At 45.8% G+C, this 25,257-nt stretch overlaps 1 protein-coding gene across 4 annotated transcripts in view; it reads right to left on the bottom strand.

Annotated features, from left to right (window-relative positions):
• ZBTB46 (zinc finger and BTB domain containing 46) overlaps positions 1-4,901 on the bottom strand; it is an 86,766-nt gene extending 81,865 nt beyond the window's left edge. For 2 of the 4 annotated variants that reach the window (XM_066623267.1, XM_066623264.1), the window contains exon 1: positions 946-1,033. The gene's annotated coding sequence lies outside the window, so the exon portion shown is untranslated. Of the gene's footprint in view, positions 1-945; positions 1,034-2,797; positions 3,011-4,754 lie in introns of those variants that run through there. The other 2 variants (XM_066623266.1, XM_066623265.1) reach the window with 2 other exon arrangements.
• Positions 4,902-25,257: the final 20,356 nt, after the last annotated feature.

The raw sequence follows: 25,257 nt of genomic DNA, 5'->3' as shown, positions 1-25,257 counted from the left end.
GCATGCAAACCATGTAAGCGCCTCTTTCGCTTTCCTTATACAGACAGAACAGAGAAACAGACACAAATCAGAACAAGACAGAAAAGAGAACAACCTTAAATCTAAAATATATTCTTAAATTTTATTTTAAATCTATAGCAAACAAAGTAAAAGTGAAGCTGCAATTCACATACGTGTAATTAACTTAAAAGCCAACTAGATATTCAGTAGCCTATCATTTTAAAGTTTTCATTTTGTATTGTTTATATGAGATAAGTTTTAAACAGTTCAGCTGATTGACTTTGGGAGGCCTGCTGTGTTACCTTAATTCCTAGCTTTAAAGGTAAGACAACAGCCATTGGCACAAACCACAAATATTGTACTAATCCTATTGTACCAAGTGTCAGAATTTTCTGGCACAGACACAAAGCAGTAGAGTTTGGGGAATTATGAGTGTAAAGGATAACTATTAGAATTTCAGGGAGCCTTTCAAAGATTTAAACTAAGCCCCTTTTATCCTTTTATTTACCAGTTAAATTAAGATTATAGCAACAAGGATTAGTTCAAACTACAAATGCAGGCAAGTCATGTTATGATCTAGAGGAGGTTGCTAAAAGCTAAACAGAATGCAGTTGTAGAAAAGAGGGCTCTACTTGGGAAATACAAACTGGTCTTGAAAATGATTTTAATGCAGGAAGTTTGCAGGACAAACTAAAGATCTATCATCAGACTCTCATCACTCAAAACACTGAGGGGTGGTGAGATACTACAGTGAAAAGCTTTCATGAGAAAGAAAAGCAAGAAGATACACTTTTTAGACTATACCCACTCTATATCAACACAGCGCTTGAGCAAAGACTCTACAAGGAGTAATTCACTCATGCTCCCTCCCCCCCCAAAAAAAGTTTGCCAAGGTTGTTTTAGCAACTAGATAAAAGGTGTTTAACAACAACAAAAAAGACCTACACCAACTGGCAGAGAAGAACACGGGCACTACTGTATGGATGGGCTAGAAAATGCAAGCCACGGGAACCACATGTCCTGTTTTCTGAAATACAATATACAGGTCAAATCTTTGAAAGACATAATTTACTAAAATAGTTATGTGCTAATTAGATATACAGTACATTAATGTCTTTTTTAAGAAAAGGAAGCAAAATCAATTCTCTGTGAAAATTGGAACACAGACTTAGTTACATGGGGTAAACAAGACTGAAGTAAAGCCACTTAACAGCAGAAAGATTTAAGTTATCTACACCAACAAAAATAGTATCTCATCCTATTTAAATAGCAGTCAGCTTAGAATTTGCTCATTATTTTCAGGAATGAGCAATGCACATTCTAATAAGCCAAGACCTGAATACTGTTTTGTTGAACCTAGCCTGTCCCATGAGAACATCTCCTTTGTTAACTCCTAAAATACCTGACTGACCATCTTTCACTACATATTGAAAATTCTGTGGATTACAGTAGGCTCTAGCCACATGCAGCCCACATCACAAAAGGATTTCAAGACTGAGAACTCAACAAGCAGTAGCTGTATTCAATTGCTATGAATTCAATTTGGTATACCCAATCTATAAAACAGAATGAGCTGTCAAATATTAAAGTGTTTCCCTTTATTCTTAAAATCCTACTATATTTAAAATGACAGTATGAACAGCCAAACTTTAGTACATGTGTAAGAACTTAACTGAGGTTTTGAAAGTTTCTTGGGTAAAATTGCAGCTTTGTTTCTGTTTCCTAGAGTGCCTCATTTTCCCTATAACCAAAATAGAATCTTCCTCTTTTGGGAGAAAGCCCCTTAAAATAGAAGCAAGAAAAAGTAGGGAATCAAACTACAAATTATATAGTTAAAATGCTAATGTACAATACATATTTAGAAATGGCAATGCAGCATTTAAAGCTATCCAAGATCTGCAATTAACATGCATGCAAGAACTTCAGTACAGGTGCCTGCAAGTGCACTGTTTGCAAAACACATTTCCTTATTAGCATGTCTTTAAACCATGCTGATAATAATCTTGTATCTGTAATCCAACCTCAAATAAACCCTTGGATTGTACAACTGAACTCACAGTGGAAATGCATTTTAAGAAATGTTACCAATTTAACCTTTGCTTATACATTCCTTGTCATATACTAAAAATATATTGATCTACCTACATTTGGGGGTTGTACAGAATTGTGTAGATATCTTTAATTTCCTATACTTCAGCAGCACAGTAAGCAACACACGACTATTTTTAAAAGGAAGGAACCCCCACCCACTGTTGTAGTCCTAAAAATCCACTTCATTCCCTTTTTGTCATCAGGAATTGAGTTATCAGGCAGTGCTGTTACTTTTGTGGAGCTGATATATCAATTTACTGTACAGACACGTAAAGGTAATCTACAACTTACAAACGACTTACCAAAACCCCTCCTCTAATTTACTTCCAAAAAGAAAACCTTTAGAGGTGAACAACCTGTTTATTCTCCTTCAGATAATTATTTGGGGATGGCTGACCCCTCTCTATTAAATTTTTCCTACCTGTGTACAATATTTTCCCAAGTCAATTACTTTACTTGTTACAAGAATATTGAGTAGCATCTACAGCTTCAAAAGCAAGCATTATTTTGATAGAGTTTTTAAATATGTATAAATATAGGGTCACTTCCCATATATCAGCTTGCAATTAAAATGGAGGCAAGGCCAGACAGATCTGTGCCTGGCTTTAGGGGGAGACAATAACCCAAAACAGGCCTGGCTTTAAAGAGGCAGAAAGAGAAAGCAAGAAAAGAAGAAATATACAACATGTTTCACCAGTATTATTACCTCATCCCTTTCTTCCAAGCAGTTTTGAACCAGTCTCTCTTGACAAACTCTTGGTCCAACTTGCACAGATGCTTATTTTTAAAGGCTTTTAAAAAAATTCTCAAAACAGAATGGAAGGGCTTGTTATTTGACGAAGTGGAGCTGCTGTTAAAATGCCCCCTTGTCTCCTCTCCACTCCCTTGAGCTGGGTGTTGACGCAGCAGAAATTACCAGCTGGAAAATTCCCCTTTTAGAGGTGGGGGGTGGGAGGGAGGAGAAGAAGAAAGGGAAGGGGGTGGGAGAGAAGCAGGGGGGGTTAAACCCTGCCAGTCACTTGAGCTGTCCCCATTTATCCACCCACCTAGTCCCAAATAAGGCATCATGTCCTGGGGTGAAGGAAGATCAGGGAAGCAGCTCCAGCCTCCTCCAAGGAGAACGGAGGGGGTTAACCTCCCCCACCTCCCCAGTTACAGGATTTTGCCCATCTGCCCTCAAGGGTCTCAGGCACCCCAGAAGAACAGACATCTCCCTGCTGGCCATACGAGTGAATGACTGAGTAGAGGGGGTTAAAACTTACTCACTTAAAAAGGGGGGGGGGGTGTACATATCCACTGCTCCTCATACTGGGCTGGAGAGAAATGATTATTATTTCATTAATGATTTGATTGATTATTTGATGAGTTTTTATCCCACCTTAGTACCACCCAATGGGGGGGGCACCCAAGGTAGCTTACAGCATTAAATAACAATTAAAGCAATATTAAAACAAATTAAACATATTGAAACACTAAAATCTAAAACCAGACCCTAATGGATCACCAATTAAAATCACAACCATGTAACAAAATACTAATAAAGAAACAAGTGTCCCCAAGAGAAATGAGGGTCCTGCGAAAGAGCTGGGGGTGTGGGGGGCATACAAGAGAAAGCCCCCCAAGTCAGAAGTTGACTTTCATTCCCCACCACGGGGCAGTTTCTCCTTCACACCCACCCAGTTGGAGGATCACAGGCTCTGTCACCTCCAAAGAAGGTGGGTGTGTGGGGGGGAAGGGCATGTGCCTCAGTACTCTCCAAAGTGCTGTGGTGAGGGCTAAGTTGGCAGCGGTGGCGTAGCTAGAGGGGGGTAAAGCACCAAGTTCTGCAGGGCGCCTCACCGCGGCGTGCAAGCGACCCCTCCCCCTCAGAGCCATTCCTGGTGGTGGGAATGGAGGGCGGACGCCTCCGTTCTGCGCCCACCACCCGGAATGGCTCCCAAGAGGAGGGGTCGCGGTGAGCTGAGGCGCCCTGCAGAACTTAGTGCTTTGCCCCCCAAGTTACGCCACTGGGTAGCAGGACGTACCCCTTTCCCCCCCCAAAGGGGACAGTAACTGAGGTGCACGGGGGGGGGACACAGTCGAGCACAGGACGCCATGGGGGAGGGGAAAAAAGTTGGGAGAGAACGGGGGGGGCGCAGAGGTGCCTCACAGCCCAATCCTACCCAAGACTACTCAGAAGCAAGTCCCATTATACTCAATGGGGCTTATTCCCAGGTAAATGCGGACAGGATGGCAGCCTCAAGAGCCCCATCCTATGCATGTCTCCTCAGAAGTAAGTCCCACTGTAGTCAATGGGGCTTACTCCTAGGAAAGGACAGGCTTGTAGCCTTGAGCCCCACCTTGGGCAAGTCTACTCAGAAGTAAGTCCCATGCTAGTCTATGGGGCTTACTCCCAGGTAAGTGTGGATAGGATGGCAGCCTCAGAGCCCCATCCTAGGCATGTCTCCTCAGAAGTAAGTCTCATTCTAGTCTATGGGGCTTACTCGCAGGTAAGTGTGGACAGGATGGCAGCCCTAAGAGCCTATGCATGTCTCCTCAGAAGTAAACCCCACAGTAGTCAATGGGGCTTACTCCCAGGTAAGCGTGAACAGGACTGCACCCTCAGCCCCTCTGTGTGCAGGGGGGGCTAAGGTACTGGTGTCGCCTCTGCGCCTCCCTCTTACCTGCGCCTCATGGGGGGGGGGCAGCAGCGGCCAGAGAGCCTCAGCTCCGCTCGGTCACTCACGACTCCCTCATGGGGGGGAGGGGGCGAGGCGCGCTCCCGACTCCCTCCCCCCCTCCCGCGGGGGGGAGGCGCGCGCGCGCGCACACAGGCTGGTTCCCTCACTCAACTTGGCCAAAGAAGGGAGGGGAGGGGACACTCCGGTGAAGCACTTCGCCGGCAAAAAGTGGGCGTAGCCCAGCCCGGGCGCGTGTAATGGAGGGGGGGAAGGGCGGGGGAAAGAAAGCCACCGCGTCTCTGATTGGCTAAGGCGCGGCACAGGCCTCCTTAAGTCACGCCCACCCACAGGCGGTTTTTTTCCGTTAGGACCCCGCCCACAAAAGCCTCGTCCTCGAGCCCGAAGGAGGGAGGGCGCGCGCGTGGTGGAAGAGCAACTGTCAAGTGGCTGGACACGCGCTGGGCATGATGGGAAAAAGCAACCCTGACAAGACTGTTGCCAAGGGCAAGCTGGGGCTTCTGTCGTCCTGGCAACGGTCAGGGCCTTTCCTCCCCCTCCTCTTGTCGCCCTTCATGCGCTCCTCCAGTGCTGCAGCCAGGGAGGGTGTAGGGATGCTGGCGGTTGCCCATGGAGGGAGCTCAGTTCACAGTGGCTTTCCTCATGTGAAGAGCCTCCTTGCTGCATCAGTCCAGAGGCCCACCTGGTCCCACCTCCTGTATCTCCCACTGGCCCACCAGGTGCCTCAGGGAGCACATGAGGCAACAGGAGACCTGCATCCTGGTGCCCTTCCTCCCCATGCGGCAGGGACGTGTGGTGCATGAGGTGAGGCTGGTGAGGCAGAGCCTCCCCACCTGAGTCCTTCGAGAAGCATCACTGCCATGTGAGGCACCCAAGCACCCACAACTCACAAGCTCTGCTTGGGCGCCTCACATGGCAGCGTTGCACTCCGATGGGGAGGCTCTGCCTCACCAGCTTCACCTCACACAGTGGCTGTGCTTTTCAAAGAACTCCAGTGGGGAGGCTCTGCCTCGCCGGCTTCACCTCACACAGCGGCGGTGCTTTTCAAAGGACTCCAGTGGGGAGCCTCTGCCTCGCCGGCCTCACCTCAAGCAGCGGTGGTGCTTATGGAAGGACTCTGATGGGCAGGCTCTGCCTCACCGACTTCACCTCACACAGCGGCGGTGTTTTTCAAAGGACTCCAGTGGGGAGGCTCTGCCTCACTGGCTTCACCTCACGCAGTGGCGGTTTTTTTCAAAGGACTCCAGTGGGGAGGCTCTGCCTCACTGGCTTCACCTCACGCAGTGGCGGTATTTTTTGAAGGACTCAGGTGGGGAGGCTCTGCCTCACCGGCTTCACCTCATGCAGCTGCAGCGCTTTTGAAGGACTTCAGAGAGGAGGCTCTGCCTCTCCTGCCTCACCTCACACAGTGGCTCCGCTTTTTGAATGACTCTGGTGGGGAGGCTGTACCTCACCTGCCTCCTCAGCCACTGCATGTCCCTGGTGCACTTGGGGCTCAGCAGAGCTATGAGCACACAGGCAGGAGCAAGAGAGGTTGCAGAAGGAGGAGAAGATATTGTGGCCTCCTTCGTGACCCAGTGCTAGTTTTCAGTATCAAATGGGCATTATTATTGGTCTGTGGGGAATACTCAGACTTAGACACATTTGTGTCTGACCCACCATCTTTGTAACTCCAGCTGAACCTTCACAACCCTGGCAATGAAGAGAGGCCATTGAGAGGTCTCTGACTTCTAGACTTAGGACTCAGTCTATTCCCCCATGCTATTGAAGCAGAAAAAACTGAGAGAAAAGGAAGGAAGCCATTACAACAGGGCAACTTTATCATGAACTCTCTTGTCTGGGACACATTCAGAGCCAGACTGCCAATATGAACTAGTTTGGAATGGTTCTTCAGAGGCAGCTTTCTTCTACTGATTGGGTGATTAGGTTTTGCATGAATGTGATTGGGTAGGTTTACAATTCCTTATCAGGGTATATAAAGATTTGATTCCTGCTGGCTGGGGTCAGATGCATGTAGTTACTATGTGTATCTCACCGGATGCATCAAAATTAACCCCTTTCTATTTTGTGTACCTCTGCTGATTGGACCCAAGCAAGGGGTGAAAATTCCCCTACACTATTACATCTACATGAAACCACTGAGGAGTCATCCAAGGATCTGGAATGGGGTGTCACTGGTATGTTGATGACTCCCAGCTCTATCTCTCCATCAAATTTAAACCAAATTATGTTGTTGTCACTGTTCCTCCTGGCATACTGCTGGAGGAAGTGATCAAAAGATTGCAACTTTAGGAGAGCACGTGGTCCTAGAGAAAGATATACTGAATCAATATCAGTTCAAGAGTTCCTGTTGGCAACCTTCAGTCTCGAAAGACTATGGTAGGAGATACTATTTCACAGAAGAAATAGCTTCACAACTTGAGTGAATTTTGTTAACCATTCTTTAGTGCAGGTCATTCACAAAGCAAAAGTTTTTTGATCAACACACCTCCCAGTCAAAAAGATTCAATTTTTCCACTGTGTGTTCCAAAAACAAATAAGATATTCCAACACAGAGCTTTCTATTCAGAACATCTTGATCTGAGGAATGAGGATCAATACCTATTGATTAATGCAGGGGTGCCCAAACCCCGGCCCGGGGGCCACTTGCAGCCCTCGGAGGCTCCCAATCAGGCCCACAGGGAGCCCCTAGTCTCCAATGAGCCTCTGGCCCTCTGGAGACTTGCTGGAGCCCATGCTGGCTCAATGCAACTGCTTTCAGCATGAGGACGACTATTCAACCTTTCACCTGAGCTGTGGGATGAGGGCTCCCTCTGCTACTTGCTGTTTCACATCTGTGATGCAGCAATGGCAGCAAAGGAAAGGCTGGTCTTGCTTTGTACAAGGCTTTTTATAGGCCTTGAGCTACTGCAAGACCTTCATTCATTCATATAACTTCCATCTCTAATAAATTCATTGATGTAAATTTATTCAAATTTTAAATGTAAATTAATTCTTTTTTCCTCCGGCCCTGACGCAGTGTCAGAGAGATGATGTGGCCCTCCTGCCAAAATGTTTGGACACCCCTGGATTAATGCAATAAAGCTGTCTTGTAAAGCTAACGTAATTCTCAGCAGCCTTTTCTTTCAAGTACCTAAAGGCAACACTTACTAGAGAGTTCTCTTGCCATTCAGATAAATAGCAGCTTGCAATAGCCATGTACTTGTGCAAATCTGAAAGTTCAGTCTAGGACAAGAAAAAGCCAATATTGTATATCACAATACAGCATCCTAGCTGTCAGCTCTTTGAAGTTATTTAAGCAGTTAGAACTTAGAAAAAATATATAATGTTGTGGTGTAGTCTGGACCACCTGTTTGCTTTATTATAAAAATATTGAAGTGCCTCTCACTACAACAGTGTTTCTCAACTTTTGTCTCCCACTGTACCACTTCGCATGGTTCATCTATTGGAAGTATCACTGGAAATAATGGGTGATGATGTCATGACCAGTTACTTCTGGATTGAGAGGCCAGATGCAAAGCAACAAACACTGGTAAGAGGCTTAGCACATACAGGAGGGCTTTTTTTAGCAAACAAAAAGTGCATGCTGGAGCTCTGCCTGTTGAGCTAAGCCTCCTACTGCTGCTGCTTGTGTTGCATTGCTTGTCTGGCAGGGGTCTGGGAGTCCCATGAGTACCACTGGACACCACCTCAGGTACCACTGGTGGTACAAGTATCACTGATTGAGAAACACTGCACCTCAATATGCTTCACAGTATTACCAGATGTGCATTTAAACATGCCTTAACATGCGCACACAGGGAAAACTAGTTCATGTGCAGGTATCTGTGTAGTTGCCAATGGCACATCTCAGTGGTTTGGCAGGGAAGGAAGAGAAGAGCATGAAAAGTGCAACAAAACAAACAATATTGTGGGGATTAATAGCAATGAAAGGAAAGGGGAAATCAAATAAAGAAATGCAATATTGTTGAATCAAGTGTGCTATAGAGCGCACTCCTAACCTGTGCTGGAACAGCCAGGCTGAGTGGCCTGCACCCAGTGGCCTGTATCCAGTGCAAGTTAGGTGCAGGCTGGAGGTCACCTAGGAGTAAGGAAATATTTTTCCCTTTACCCTGTCGAGCCGCAGTTTGCCTTATAGGGCTACCTGGATCTGCACTAGCTATTTAACTGGCACAAATCTGCCATGGCCCATGTAAAGCTGCTTGGGCCAGACATGGGAATTAGAATGCAGCCTGTGCTGCCGCAGATGATCCCATCCCCCTCCTGGGCCCAATCCTCCACCTGTTCCACCTTCCCCCCACCCAAAAATGGATTTTGGGGGATTTTAGGGTGCTGAGAAGGGGAAAGATGGAAAATGGAATTTGGAGAGAAAGGAAAAGAGAAAGATTCCAGAAGTTCATGCAGTGATAAAAGGCCACAGTGGGAGAGCATTTCTCTGTAGCCTGAACAAAGGGCTAAGGGCAAGAGGTGAGCCCCTCAGCGGGTCTTGAAGTCAATTCACCCACTTGTGGCAGGGAACTAGCATCTCCCACCAAATGGCAGTGCAGTTGCTTAATAATAATAATAATAATAATAAACTTTATTTATACCCCACCCTTCTCCCCAAAGGGACCCAGGGCGGCTACCCACACGGCTTCTTCAAGTTTGAGTAGTTGGAATGGTGCATAGGGGAGTTTGGAAAGGAGACCTGAAGTTAGTTTCCACTAAAGCAGTTCAAAAACAGACTCAATCCACTCATTCACATACAGCACTTACTATACACTGAAAGGAGGAAAATCAGAAGCACTGAGTGTGTCATCAATTTGACTGCACACCTGACAGACAATGAGATAGCCCGGAGTTTGTAAATGTGTGGCGAGCCTGAGCCAAAGACCAGTTTATTGATCCATGTCTGCTGGACTGAAGTTGCTGTGGGGCAAGGGTGCCAGGACCGGGAGAATCTCCAGAGTAAAAGCAGGTTTCAAAAGCAGAAAGAGGGCTATGAAGCTTTGAATTACAAACTAGACAGTAACCTGAATTAAGAGAGCAGGGCAAGGGAGCCGGAGCTACACTGGCTCCCCAAGATACAGATATCTGATTTATGGGCCACTGTGTCAGTACTTCCTCACTGGCGTAGTGCATCTTATCATCATGCTTTTCTGCAAGCGCAGTAGCACTGGGCCAGCAAAAGCCTAATATTTTGAGCTATGTATGTTTCAACTTATATACGGACCCTTGGAACCTAACCTGTACATGCATAGAGGACTTAGAGCCCAATCCTATGGGCACACTTCACTGCCAGGACTTCTGTTCGGGCAGCACAGCATGCAGTCACTAAAGGCAATGCACCATTCTGTGCAGCTGGGCCACCACTGCAACAGGCAAGTGGCTGCAGCTCTGTGCCAGTGAATCCAGGAAAAGCCCCAGGGCTGGTAAGTCAGCACAGAGGGCAGCGGGGAGCAGGGGATGGCAGAACAAGTGGGGGGGGGAAGGGAGGAACAGGCCAGAAACTGAGATGGAGAGGGCTGTGTGTCAAGGCAAGGAAAGGGGGTGGTATTGGTGGCAGCAGTATCTTGCTCTTTGCTGTCTACAAGGGGCCCTGCTTGCCTGTGGATATGTCTTCCAAGTGATTCTGGCCTCCATGGATGATACCTCTTGCTGCAGGTCTCCTTTTAGCCCCTTCTTCCTTACTCAGACTGGTGGCATCCAGCATCCATCCATCCATCAAAATGCCCCTCCTCCTCACCTAAAGCAGCTGCCCCTCCAGGCTTTATGCTCCCATTAATCCTACCTGGAGGGCATATCTCCCACCTTTGCAGCCCCAGGCAGGCCAATATGCAGATGCCGTAGCCCCTCAGGGAAGTTGCCTTCAAAAAGGGGGCCTCATCCCAAGTAATGGTTGGCCTGAGAAAACCTGGGTTCCAATGGCTGCACAGGGGTTGGCGTGCGATAGCCACAAACCGTGTAGGGGGCACCATCCTCTCCCCTCTCTTTCCCTCAGTCATGGCCTCTTCCTGTCCTCTCCCCAAAGCTTATATTCTCTGCCCCCTCTCCCTGACCCATGTCTTAATTGGACACAGGTGGGCCTGCTTGGGTTTCTGCAGGTGGATCACCTGTCTCTCCAAGGGAGGTACTGACCATGCTGAGGTTCCAACCTACCCATGTACACCTGCTCTAACCAATTTAGAAGACTATATCGTACTCCATACAAAGTATACTTTACCCATTAATAAAAATGCAGCAATATATTTTCCAGTTTTAAAGCTACCACAGAAATTCTGTCCCTCCAGTTCGGTGTTTCTCAAACTGTGGGTTGGGACCCACTAGGTGGGTCACGAGCCAATTTCAGGTAGGCTCATTTCATTCATTTCAATATTTTATTTTTAATATATTAGACTTGCTGCTGCCCTGGAATGTGACTGCATTTGGGGAACTTACAGACCTGTACATTGAATAAACTACTCTGTATATGCTTCTAACAATGACAGTAAATGGTACTTACTCCTGGGTAAGCGTGGGTAGGATTGCAGCCTAGGATTATTAAAAAATTTCCTGCTTGATGATGTCACTTCTGGCCATGACATCACTTCCGGTGGGTCCTGACAGATTTTCATTCTACAAAGTGGGTCCCGGCGCTAAGTGTGAGAACCACTGCTCTAGATTTTGTTTCCTGTGTTATTCTTTTGCTATTAATGTAGTTGCAGCTTGAAATTGTTGAAAGAAATATTTAAATATGATGAATGATGTCATTTTACAGACTTCAGCATCCATGAGAATACTGGCAAGTAAGTAGTTTCTGAATTGCAGTTTTAAGGTCTTCCAACTGCTTATGACTCTATACAGTGCTGTATACGCTCTGATGACTCTTCCACTTCTGGAAATGAATTCCTCTACTGCCCTTGCATGTCTTTGATTTCAGGCATGCATGCCCTACTTCCCACCCCCGCAGCCCCCAGAATTTCTTTCTCCTCTCTCTGCTGGAAGAAGGTATTTATTTATTTAGCTGTGTCAAGCTGGACTCACTCCCCTGTGAGTTGCAGCAGCTGCAACCTGGCTTCTGCCTTGGGGAACGTGCTCCAAGATGGGGAGGGCAGATACAGGCAGAATCCCCTTGAAAGGGCCTGGGGAAAGGTGGAGGGGTCAAGGATCCCCCCATCCCCATCCCCATCTGGCAGTTTGTTTTCACTGTGGAGCCTTTTAATTTATATTGCTAACTTTAGGCAGTTTGTTTGGGGCAGCAGAGCAGTAAAGAGGGGTGCATTGTACTCTGCCACCTGATATGCCCATTTCCCATATGCAAGATCTCTTATGACATGAAATTCAGCTCTCAACAGGATTGAGACGCATGAAAATTGATAAGGGGGAAATTGGGCTTTGAGAGCTGTTCTCCCTTCCCCTCCATGATCTTTTAAGTAGCAAAAAGAAAATCTCCTCTCTGAATAACAGATTTTCTGATAGGAGAAATTGGGTTTTGAGCTCAATTCCTTCCATTGGTAACTGCAGTCCTTTTAAACTGCAAAGGGGCAGTCCCCCCTGCTGCTTAAAGGATCTTCAAGGCATGCTGCTGCAGCTCACAGGGAAGTGAATCCAGCTTGACGCACAGCTAAATACCTTCTGATGCAATTTGTGCTGCTCGCCTCAACCTGATGCACAACCTGTAAGTAAACCAAATACATATTACAGAAACACTCTAAGCTTCCAGTGACCCCTCCCCCAAAGGAAGCCAAAACCTGGCTAGCACTGCCCCTGAAACGTCTCACCGCTCTGGGAAGTGGGGTGCACACAACTATATATATCCCTCTTTCCCACTAGCCAAGTCTGCAGGATATCCATATAAACAATAGTGAGAACTGGGATATATCCTGTCTCTAGTAGGAATTCTGTGGTGCATATAAGAACATAAGAACAGCCCCACTGGATCAGGCCATAGGCCCATCTAGTCCAGCTTCCTGTATTTCACAGCGGCCCACCAAATGCCCCAGGGAGCACACCAGTTAACAAGAGACCTCATCCGGGTGCCCTCCCTTGCATCTGGCATTCTGACATAGCGCATTTCTAAAATCAGGAGGTTGCATGTACACATTATGGCTTGTAACCCATAATGGATTTTTCCTCCAGAAACTTGTCCAACTCCCTTTTAAAGGCATCCAGGCCAGATGCCGCCACCACATCCTGTGGCAAGGAGTTCCACAGACCAGCCACACACTGAGTAAAGAAATATTTTCTTTTTCTGTTCTAACTCTCCCAACACTCAATTTTAGTGGATGTCCCCTGGTTCTGGTGTTATGTGAGAGCATAAAGAGCATCTCTCTGTCCATCCCCTGCGTAATTTTGTATGTCTCAATCATATCCCCCCTTAGGTGCCTCTTTTCTAGGCTGAAGAGGCCCAAACGCAGTAGCCTTTCCTCATAAGGAAGGTGCCCCAGCCCAGTAATCATCTCAGTCGCTCTCTTTTGCACCTTTTCCATATCCACTATGTCTTTTATGTGTGTGTAACTGTAGATATTATAGGTTGGTATATAGAGATACTTGTGAAAATAGAAAATGAATAAAATTCTGGCTGGCCATTGCTGGTGACCTGGATGGTAGACTAGATGGAGTCTTGTTTTGATCAGGAATCCATTTTGATCTGATCCAGTGGAGTTTTTCATATGGTCTTATGGACAGAGGTGGGAGAAAAGAGTTTTGTGTGTGTGTGTGTGTGTGAATTTTGGTGTTTTCTAAAGTTAGAAGTGCAGAAAACAGTGATGTGTTTTTATTCAAAATTTACATTATTATAAATTATAATCACTTTAAAAATGTACTAGGTAGGTGATATAGCTGGTACAGTGTCAGCAGATGCAGCCACAGTCATTATTCATGCACCCCCAGTAAATAATAAGTAAAAACCAAACAAAACGGGTTTTTTTGTTTTGCAGAGTTTGTTTGTTTTTATTATTATTATTGTTATTTATTTATTTTACGAAAATGAGAAGTGCAGAAAGCAGTGTTGTGTGTTTTTATTTTATCACTGTTTTCGCCCATCTCTACTTCTGGGGTTTCCTCACATTGCAGCACTCCTAAGGCATGGTTGGACCTCCCATCTCCCGGCTGGGTCTAATGCAGACCAGCGTGTCTACAGTCAACACGGAGGGACTCAAGTTGAACTGTAGTGCAACTGCTCAGCGTAAGCAGGTTTTGATCTGAGTAAGTGCCAGTATTATCCCCTTGATGAGAATTACCATAGAACATCTGAATGTTCAGCTAGCACTATTGATTATCTGGTAATCATACATGAAGTAGATGATAGAAGGGAAAAAAGAAAGAAAAGAATACATCTAGATCACAGATTTAAACTGGTTTAATATTAAATCATTCAGCAAGGGCCCACTTCCATGCCCAGACAGCCCCTGAAGCAGCAAAGATGTACCGTTGCTTCCCACTGTTGCCCAGTAGGCTAGGACCCCTGGAGATGCTGCTTACCTGGCAACTGTGGGGGAACAACAGCAAGAGACCTTCTTCTTCCCTCCAGTGCCACTCTACAGTTTCTACATGTTCCATTCCCCGACACTGCCAGAGAAAGAGAGGTACTGGTAAGTCCAGGGCCACCCGCTGCTCCCATGGCCTCTGAAGAAGCCTCCGCATTGGGTGTTCCCATAGCTGTGTTAGCTAACTGAAAACCATTAGACAGTCAAGAGTTTCTCTTCATCCCTGCTCTGCAGCTGTAAAACTTCCATTTGTCTTCTGCCCAGTTTTCACCCTGAGGGGAGAGCTGGCATCTGAATGGCATTTTCAAAGTATTGGGAGAATACACCACTGGGTCCCCAAAACCTGGAACTGCCACTGCCTGGGAATAGTAGTTTTGTGCAGGGAGCTAAGGATCTTTAGCTGAGGATGCTCAATATTCAGTGACATTGCTAGCGTGGGCACTGCCTAGGGCAGGTGTCACCTCCTGCACCACGTGACACCCCCTTACTCATCTGAACTTAACGATGCACGGCACCCAGAAGTGGTTTGGCAGTAATGCAATTACATTATTGCATCTTGGTACCACTGCTGGAGTGCTTTGGGATCTGCTATTTCAAGCCATTTGAAACTTCAGAGGGTGGGAGGGCCCATCCACTGCTAAATGTGGCACAGGCCCCCATGCCCTGGGAAGCTACCCTCTTCAGAGCTTTATAACTGACACAGGTTTGAGGATACCCATATGTGATTGAGGGACTTATGGAGGGGTAAGGGAAAATATTCTCCCCTGCGTCTCCCAAGCCTCCTGATCCCTGCCTTCCCTACAGCATACAGTGCTGACTGTTTTGATATGCCTGCATGCTATGCAGGGTGTGGATAGGATTGGGCTGTTAGTCTTTGGCCACAGTCCTAACCAACTTTCCAGCACTGCCAGTGCTGGAAAGTTGGTTAGGATTCTTTTACTCCCACTAGCTTCAGTTGGGGAAGAAGGGGTTTAGGATGGAAAGGAGCTATTGTTTGTCTTCTTGTTCAGATAAACTTTATTAAAGATTGGTATATAAATTAATTACCAGGGCAATATGACAGTTGAGAGAAACCAGTGCCTTTTCAGGCCTTCCTCAGTGCAAGAAATGGAGGTCAACAGCAGGAGTTAAAGAACCCATATTCCATATGCCTTATCCATATTTCACTGGATCAAAGGTCATCTGGTGTCTTTATCAGGAGGCCCTGGAGTTAAAGCTTGGGGAGAGCAAGTGGCAAATTTCTATGAAGGTCATGTTAGGAGTAAAGCATTTTAAAACAAGCTTTTGAAAAAATGAGCTGTATCAGTTTCCCTATCATAGGCACACTCCCACCCCATGCTTGGTGAATTCGAATACTTTCAATGGTGGGAGTTGACAAGTTGATTGTAATTTTTTCCATGATGTGAAACAAGGCATTTGTTGGGTTGTGGGAGGAAGCTCTTGGGGGAATTTTCTCTGAGTGATCAACGACAAGTCAAAAGGCTACAAGGCACGGTTGGGAGAAAAAAGATAGATCTCCAGGAGATGAAAATAGATTGCTTCCTGATCCCTCCTTGCCTTGCAGCAGCCCAATCCTTAACATGTTTACTTGCAAGCAAATCCGACTCAGATCAATAGATCTAAAATTCTGGTACATACATTTAGGATTGCAGCCGTTGTCAGTTCTGCCATCAATTTCCCATAGAAAATCACTTTTCATTACATTACTACACCCATCACATTGTTTCACTTCAGTTCTCTTGAGAATTGTGGGTGTCTTCAGCATCTTCACTCCCAGATCGCATCACCCACTATCCTTCTGCTTAGAATGAAACAAACATATTCAGTATTAACCTTGAGGAACAAGGGGAACATTTTCCTTGTTGGTAAATGCAACTGGAGGTGGGGGAGCCATAATGTCATTTGTAATGTCATTTCATGCTCTGAGTAGTAGGAAATTTCATGGCTGCTTTACAGGGATAGTTCCCTTTGGAGGGGTGAGGGATACGGGAGAATTGTGGGAATTTTAAAATGGAGACTAGGCCTCACCTGTCACAAACTTGGACACTGCACAAATCGATTCTGTAATAAAAGTGTTTGTGGTAAGGTACAATTACAGCTTAACAGCCTAATCCTACACCAGGGCAGCACTGGCGGCCCACATGCTGCCCCAGCAACAGCCATCACCAGTGTGCTAAGAGTCACATTTTGGCAGCTGGGAGGGGAGAGGCGCCAGCAGAGAGGCCAGCACCAGTTGACAGCCTCCACACTGGAAGGAGGACCTGCTGGAGCACACAATGGTGGGGCAGGGGGAGGGCAGGCAAGGGGGCACTTTGGCCTGGGAGGGGGGCAGGACAATGGCAGAGGCTGTTGCCAAATCCTATCCCCCCCTCCTGGGCCTCTGCGCCCGACATGGGTCTCCTTAGTTCTTCTTCTTCTCACTGCGCACTGACCTCTCTGGTCTTCACTACTTGTGATGTATCTTCCAGTTTCTGGGAGACTCTTCTGAATTCTGCAGCTCTGTTTTTAGGGCAACTCTGTAGTAACGAATTATCAGTCCGCAGAGCCGGCAGAGGAAGAGGGACAATTTGTTACTACAGACAGTTGCCCTAGAAACAGAGCCGCAGAACCTGGAAGAATTAGGCTGCAATCCTATCCACACTCTCCTGAGAGTAAGGCCCATTTAACATAATATGACTTACTTCTGAGTATACATGGATACAATTGTGCCCTTATTCAACCACTCCTGTGGCACACCTGTGATCGTTTGCGGAACACCAGTTAAAAATAGCTGGTCTATGCATTTACACTATACACAGTAACCATAAACGCAAAAGCGTGGGAGTAAGGTTTGGGGGAATCAGAGAGGCATGCTCCTACATTACTACAACATTTGTAAGTATGCACTTGGGACAAATTGGTGTAACTTGGCCGTTATTACTAAGATTTGGCCAGTTTGATATTACTGGCCTCCATTTCAAAAGGGTGAATCTCCGTCTTGGGAGTCAGTGAAGGCTGAAAAGGGCACAAGTTTGTGTGTGTGACCTGCCTGCCCTGATAGGTTCTCAATGACATTGCTAATAAGTGTAATAAGACACAGTAAGTATGTCTACCCAGCTCTGGCCCATGTTGTTATTCATGTTTTGATTGCCCAGGGAAGTGGAGGTGTGAAGGATCTAATCACCTGTTTTGGGTTCAAAAAGAAGTGGGTTTTGCACACCTCTCTCTAAGGGGCATGTGGCATTGCTGGAGCTGCTTTAGGTTTGGGGTAGAGTTAGAAGCTCACTCCCAACATAGGCCCTTTAAAATGGTCTGAACCAGTAGCATAGTTATGGGGAAGCAACGCGGTAAGTATTGCAGGCACCACAACACACTGCATAAGCTCCCCCTCCCACTCGACATCAGAGCCATTCTGGGTAGCAATGGCAACACACACTGATACCCCCCTGTGGCTATGCTACTGACCTGAACAAATGACTTTAAGAATGTGAAAATCTGAAGCTGCCTTATACTGAGTCAGACCATCAAATTCAGTACTGTATTGTCAGCTTTGACTGGCCGTCTCAGGTTTTGAAGCAGGTGGCCTTCCCAATCCTACCAGGGTATGGAAGGGGTTGAAGCTGGCTGGGACTTTCTGGATGCAAAGCAGGCAGGCACTCAGCTACTGGGCTTTGGCCTAGCCCCTCTTTTGGTAATTCTGTTTTCACCAAGTGTTGAAGAAAGGCAGACTTTTAAGTAAACCTTTGCTTTACTGTTTTAAGGATAAGCACACATTTAAAATGGGAAGGTGTTGTTCAGACCTTAAAGCAGGAGCTTCCCATGGCACAAAGTTCTTTGGGGGCAACCAATCTGCTGTTTAGAAACATACTTACTTACTTACTTACTTACTTACTTACTTACTTACTTACTTACTTACAAGGTGCTAGCTCTGTGCATTGCACTTTAATCTGAATGGGGAACAAAAACATAAAATTATAAAAATAAAAAAGACCATTTCCTGTCCCAAAGGCTCACAGTCTTAAAAAAAAAGAAAAAAAAAGACACAAGGGATGACAGATGAAAGGGAAGGAACTGGATGTAGGGAAAGGCTGGAGAAAAATATGTCATTATTAATCATGCTCACTTACTCAAGCTTATAGTGTGGTTTGGTGATAAGAAGGTTGGGCCAAGGGCTTCTTTAAAAAGGCATGTTTTGAAGAGGGATTTCAAGGAAACAGGGGAGGTGGTATTATAGGGGAATATAGGTGGTATTACAGAGAAATAAGGGAGGTTTTGTGGGAGCAAAACACCATTCCTCCCCTGCAATACACTAATGTGCTCTAACCACCTGAAGGTAGTTAAACATAGTGTTATCAAATGGAAAATAGGATCTTTCTCATGTGACTGCGGCTAGATTCACTCCTCCCTCCCCAGCACACCCCTGTTCCTCCCCTGAATGCCCCATTACTCCCCCTCCCTACTTTGTGGTGGTGACTCAGCACAGCTTCTGTGCTTCTGTGCCACCAGAAAGTGCCCAGCACTGCCAGAATACAAGTTCTAGCAGAGCAGGGTGACCACAGAATTAGGCCCTTAGCTGGGAATACACTCCAATGAATTTAGTAACACTTCTGCATAGTCTTGCATAGGATTGTGCTGTTAATTAAGCAATCAATTAATGGATTATGATTTCTTTAATTAGCTGACAGCCCCATTGGAGTATTCACACTCACACACACACAGACCCTTAATGTGAGGATAATCTATGGGAGCACCCAGAACAGGACTTGGCCATCATGATACACATGGACTTGTTTTCTCTCTAGATTTTTATATCATACAGTTTTGTATTGTGATTGGTTAACCTTTGAACATGGTTTCTCTTTGACCAGGTATTGACCAGGAGCAACACTGGTGTATCTCCATGTTTAGGGTCTGTGGGCAAGCCTCATCCTCTATCATCAAGCCTTTTCCTCTCTGAGGTTTTTATTTCATGTGTGTGCAGAGCAGATCTGGAGAGAGCAAGTGCCTCTGGCTGTGTTTTCCTCCCTAAGCCTAACAGTGAAATGTTGACATGCCCGGAATAATTTCCCATCTCTCATTTGTTCTGCTGTGAAGACTTTTAAAATCTGGCAGGCTTTAAGAGAGTTGGCTATATTGGCAGCAATCCTAAGCATACTTCCTTAGAATTAAGTTCAGTGAAATCAATAAGGCTTACTTCTGAGTAAAGCTGTTAAGGATCAACATGATCCAACACCTCAATTGTTCCAAGATACAAACAGAACCTTGGTGTATTGGCTCTCAGAACCCTTTTTTACTTGGGCTAAAATCCTAAGCACATGAGCTAAGGAGCAAGTGCCAGTGAACCCCTCTGCTCCTGAGTAACTATTCATGGGAGGCCTTGTCATGTATCCACCCCTCCATGCCCCAGGAGGTGACATCCGCTATGGGAAAGTATTGCTCCAACTCTACCTACTTCCCTCATGCTCACACTGTACCTCTCACTTTCACCCATGTTGGAGACAACCCTCTTCTGCTCCCTCTCCTTATGGAATTCTTGTGGTTTCCCAGGGGCTGTTCCAAGCTAGTATGTGCTTCTAGCTTGGAGCAGACTTGGATTTGGGGTAATTACTTACTTACAGCCCCTACTTTTCCTGTTCAAGAAGTGGGAATAATAGTAGTTGATGTGGACAAACAAGAAGAAGACCAGATACAAACCACCACGTACAGCATGCTGTGGTGGATAAGAGTGCTTTCCTTGACTCAGGGTGACCCATAGTCAAATCTCTGCTTAGCCCCAGAGTTTACTGGATGTATTTGGGCCAATAGGTATTTCTTAGTCTGACCCTGCAAGGATTGTCAGGAGGATATAATGAGATTATCCATCCTGTGCATGCCAAACTGAGTTCTTTGGGGAAAGAACACAACAGGAGGACACAACAGGGAGGGGGAGAGAGAGATGAAGTACTTAGATGAAAGATATTCATCTAAGAAACAATATTCTTAGGTTTCTTCAGTCAGAATCAGTTCTTTAGGCTGCTCCCACTTCCTGATCTCATGGTGGAAAAATGTTCACTGGTGGACACTCCTTAGCCAAACACTTCTGCAAAGGAATCTCCAACCCCTTTATTGGGTGAATCACATTTAAAACAATGTTGGCCTCCTCAGGGGGTTGGGGTGTTGTCCAGAAAACCTGCTTGGCAATACTCTTTGGGCTGTTCCAAAGTCTCATTGCCAGAACCTGTGCAGACCTGGGCTCCTTTGCCTCCAACAGTCACACAGAAAGGAGAATCCCTTTTAGTTGTGTTGTTTATAGGTAGCTAAGTACTGTGTACACAAACACACAGATCTGTCTGCAGATTTAACTTTGTAATAGTACCCATTGTACATTATACTGATGTGTCCTGCCGATCTCTTGACTGCACATAGGAAGTGCATAGTGCCCACTTTTTGGCTGCTAAGATAACTCTCTGAGCAGCAGCAGCAGCAGGGCAATGTATGAGTACCAACTAAACATTTGCATTTATAGACTCATCTATAGCACTTTCTGCTTTCTTCCTGCTGGAGGAAAGAGCCTGGACTCTGATTAAACTGCCAGCAACCAGAAGAACCTTCAGAGCAACAGAAGGGATGCTCTTCTAGGTGGGTATATTCACTATCAGCCAGCCCCTGAGTTCCTGGAGCCTGGACTACCTTCAGGATCTAGGGAAATGGAAGTGGTTGCCATACACACCCCAACATAACCATACTGTAGACCTGTGTGAATTTTAATTGTGAGCTGTTTTAGGAGCTCATTTTGGCTGAACAGCAGGTTATATCTATAATCAATCAAACAGCAGTATTAGACTGTTTGAAGCGCATAAAGTACATTAATTTTTAATCTTTCCCACAACCCTGTGTTAGGTATATCAGCATCACCCCAATAATGCAAGGCTGAGATAACAGTGATTTAAACAAGGACATCTAGGAGGCTTGTGGCAGAGGCAATATTCAAATTAGGGACTTCCTGGTTTATAACTGTTTCTTAGCCGCTGTCTTCCATTACCTCTCAAAGCATCAGTAATATAATAACAAGGAAACAAGTGCATTTACAGAGTGCCTTTCTCTCTGTGGTTAGGTGGTGCTTAAATTCTGTTAGAGCTCTAGCACTGGCAATGCATGAACCACAGTGCATGAAGAGTGTCTTTCTCCCTAAATAATTTCAGGGAGCGTGCCCCCCCCCTGCACTTTGGATTGGGGAACTGAGCTTTCATGGGAAGGGGGCTGGCTTCTAGGGAAGCTTAGCGTTCAAAATAAGTCTTTATTCTTGCTATGGGTGTGATCCACTTGGGTCTTGCTATGGGTGTGATCCAAACTCTCTCCACTATGTCACACTTCCTCTAGCAGCTGGGTGCAGTCACCGGTCCATTCACACCCAGCCCCGTATCTGACCTCCTTGTTAACATGCACAAACTCAATTCTTTTTTGGGGGCTGATGAGCCCTTCTGCACAGGAAACACTAACTCCCACATTGGCAGCAGCATATAGGGGTGGGGTAAGGGAAAGGGGGAGAAGAGGAAGACACAGGGAGACTTTTCAAGAGGGAGCTGTCAGCTGACGTCTGCTGGAAAGAGTAGGGCGGATGCAGGCCTTGTGTTTGGGAGCAGGCCTGTTGGCCGGCCATTTCCCTTGTGTGTGTCCACAGAGCAGAGCAAGGAGGTGTCACAGGATCCAAGTGATGAAATTTCATCCCATCGCACAGCACCTGAGCTCTGAGAATGGCAGCCTCGGCCTTGAACAGGACATTTGTCCTATAAAACATCCATCAAACAGGCAGCAGGAAAATCCCTGCCTGACCCCATTATTCTTCCACGAGGCGTATTTCCTCTCCCCAGAAAAGAAGCGCTTGCAGGTGTATTTGGGGATGTGGGATGATGCAAGGAGCACAGAAAAAAGGGAGGGAGGAGAAGAAGGGTGGATGCAAGGAGCTGGTGCTTGGGATCCTGTCTCACAGCCAGTTGCCTGAGCCTTGTCAACCCTAAAGATTTGGGGTAGCAGGCTGGACCATGAAGGGGTATTGATGAGAGTAGACCCGAAGATCAGCTATGCACTAGACTCAGTTTACAAGCAGCTGCTGGTATCCAGGTCTGCATGCGCAATGCAATTCCATGCAAGCACCATTAAAGTGCAGAGTGTAGCACCAGGCTCACCATTGAGCACCTCAACTTTAATTTTTAAAAGCCTATTGCTAGCTGTAAGGGCTGTGAAGAGAGGCATAACATGATGGGAAACTACTTGTCTAGCAATGGTTAAGTAGTTCAGATACATTGTAAGTTCAGATACATTGCTGCTTAACATGGAGGCTCCATTCTTCGCTAACAGTCAAAATACGGGGTCAAATTTAGATGCAGCCGCGCATGTCTCTGTGCTACTCTGGCTGTGTTACGCTGATAGGAACATAAGAAGAGTCCTGCTGGTTCAGGCCCAGGGCCCGTCTCGCCCAGCTTCCTGTATCTCACATCAACCCACCAGATGTCTCAGGAAGCACATACAAGACCACAAGACACTTTCATCTCGCTGCCACCTCCCTGCAGAGGGTTGATCCAGAGGATCGATCAGGCCAGCTCATTTCCATGCTTATTCGTACAGTCAGCCTTGGTGGAATTCAAATATATTTTCCCTTTTGAGCTAGTCAGAAGGTGACATCTGGATTTTTCCAAGTATCTTTTCTATAAGCCTGGAGTCCAAGCAGTTAAAGAACAGTGCATTCGCATGGCCTACAAGTGCTCATTTCTTGTCACATTTGATGAGACTCTTGTTTCAGGAAGACCTTGAGGCTTCATAAGAACACAACAAGGAACTGTGTCTGAATCAGGGAGGATGATGTGGCCATGCTAACCAAAGCAACTGTCAGTGAGCAGGGGTGGAAAGTGGTCACATGGATGAAAGCACCAAGAGCAGCACACAATCCCACCACACTGTCTGGACCTGAGGAACAGTCAGGTGTGGCTGAGGGTAGAGCATCTTCCTCTTTCTGGGTCAGTGGGAAGAGGCTTGTGCCTCTGGGAACTGCAGTGGGAGCAGCCGCAGGAGAAGCATATGCCTGGTAGTCAGGTGACAGGATGTAACAGGGGACAACTTATTGCATGCATTTATTGCATTGCATTTTAATATGCATACCCTGTTTTTCATTCCTGGAGGAAGCACAAAGTAGCCGACAATAAATACAGCACAACAGTATCAAAATGATTTCCAAACAACATATATAAAATCACCTAAGAATAAAGATACAACCTCATCCATAAGCAAATAAATCCATTCTCTAATAACTAATGAGTAGGTTCATAAACTTTCCTAATTACAGCAATATGAACAATATAATCTTACTAATGAAAAACATGAAGGTACATAGGAAGCTGCCTGATATTGAGACAGACTATTGATCTGTCTAGTTCAGGGGTCTCCAAACTTTTCAGTACAAGGGCCACATCATAGATTTCACACATTTTTGTAGGTCCCCCCAAAATTCAATTTTATGAATGAAATTTAAATGAAAGAATACGTTTTACTTGGATCTTTTTTGTAACCAGCATGATATGATCATGAACAAAAGACAGATGTGACCGTTGCAAAGAAACAATGCTGTGCTAAAATTGAAAAATGAATAAAAATGTCAAACATTAGCAAATGCTCAGACAAAAAACCAAATTGTTGTGTGCCAGATAAAAACTTGTGGCTGGTGAATGTGGCCCCTGGGCTGGGCCCCTGGAGACCCCAGACTAGTTCAATATTATTAACACTGACTGGTAGCAGCTCTCCAAGCCACAATCCTGTATACACACTTTCCTGGGAGTAAGCCCCACTGAATACAATGAGACCTACATCCAAGAAGACATGAACAGGATTGAGAGGCATTCTCCCAACCCTACCTAGAGATGCTTCCAGGGATTGAACCTGGGATGCTCTGCATACAAGATCTGCTGTCACAGAGGATACTCAACAGTACTTCTCTGGTCTGAATCTCACCTCTACCATGAATTCTGCCATATGGGGAAAAATAATTTACAGCATTGTTGTGAGGATTCCATCAAGATAATACAGTATATGTGAAGTGCTTTGCACACTCAGAAAGTGCTACATACAGTAAATGTAAAGTATTGCCATTACCATGGAACATATACTTATTAATCTCCCAATCCAGCAGCCAATATGTCAAAGCAGCCTAAAACAGAGCATACACACAAACTAATTTGGAGCCAGTCAGTGAAAGGCACAGTGACAAGACCCAACCCCACCAATGGGTGCCAGCAAAATAGGGCCTGAGCCCCTATGGGTACTGGGGGAATCTACAAATAGCATCAATATTAATGGCTAGGCAAACATTTTCTCCATCTATTGAACTGTTAAGCAGTGGCAAAGCTGGGGGGGGGGGTGCAAAGCACTAAGTTTTGCAGGGAGCCTCACCATGGCATGCAAGCAGCCCCTCGCCCTCTCCCTTCTGAGCCAGGCATTCACCTCTGTTTTGCTCCTACCGCTGGGAATGGCTCCGAAGGGGAGGCTCCCTGCAAAATGTAGAGCTTTGCATTCCCTCTTGCGATGCCACGGCTGTTAAGGAATGGTTTGATGGATTGATGTTCATTTTTTGGCTCTCTACCTCTCATTTCCATTATTGTTTGTTCTGCTTTGATTTGTTGTGAATCATTTTGTGCACAGTTTTGAGGAAAGGTGGCATACAAATAAATGGATGGATTGAAAAAGGTGACCAGGCCAAAAGACCTTCAGACAAGAATGTCCTCCTCAGTCTGTGCCAAAGAGGTTTGACCCTGGACTTCCCATTAATATCATAATTACACAAGGGACCAAGAACCACCGTTCCCCAATCCTCAGGACTGTCCATTTGCCCTCTCACCACTGGCTGAGTCAAGGCAAAAGGAAAAAAGTGGCCCGTGCCTTGATTACTGCCCTAGGTAGCAACCCATAGGGGAAGAAACCTTTGGAACTACACCTCCTGTTGTAGACCCCAGAATAAATATTTCTACCCCCAGAATTATACCCCATACTTTTATGACCCGAAGCTGTTCATAAAGATAATCTACGATGAGATTTTA

Source organism: Tiliqua scincoides, chromosome 4 (genome assembly GCF_035046505.1).
Source record: "Tiliqua scincoides isolate rTilSci1 chromosome 4, rTilSci1.hap2, whole genome shotgun sequence".
Classification (NCBI taxonomy): Eukaryota; Metazoa; Chordata; class Lepidosauria; order Squamata; family Scincidae; genus Tiliqua; species Tiliqua scincoides.
This window is presented reverse-complemented; position numbering and strand designations above follow the sequence as displayed.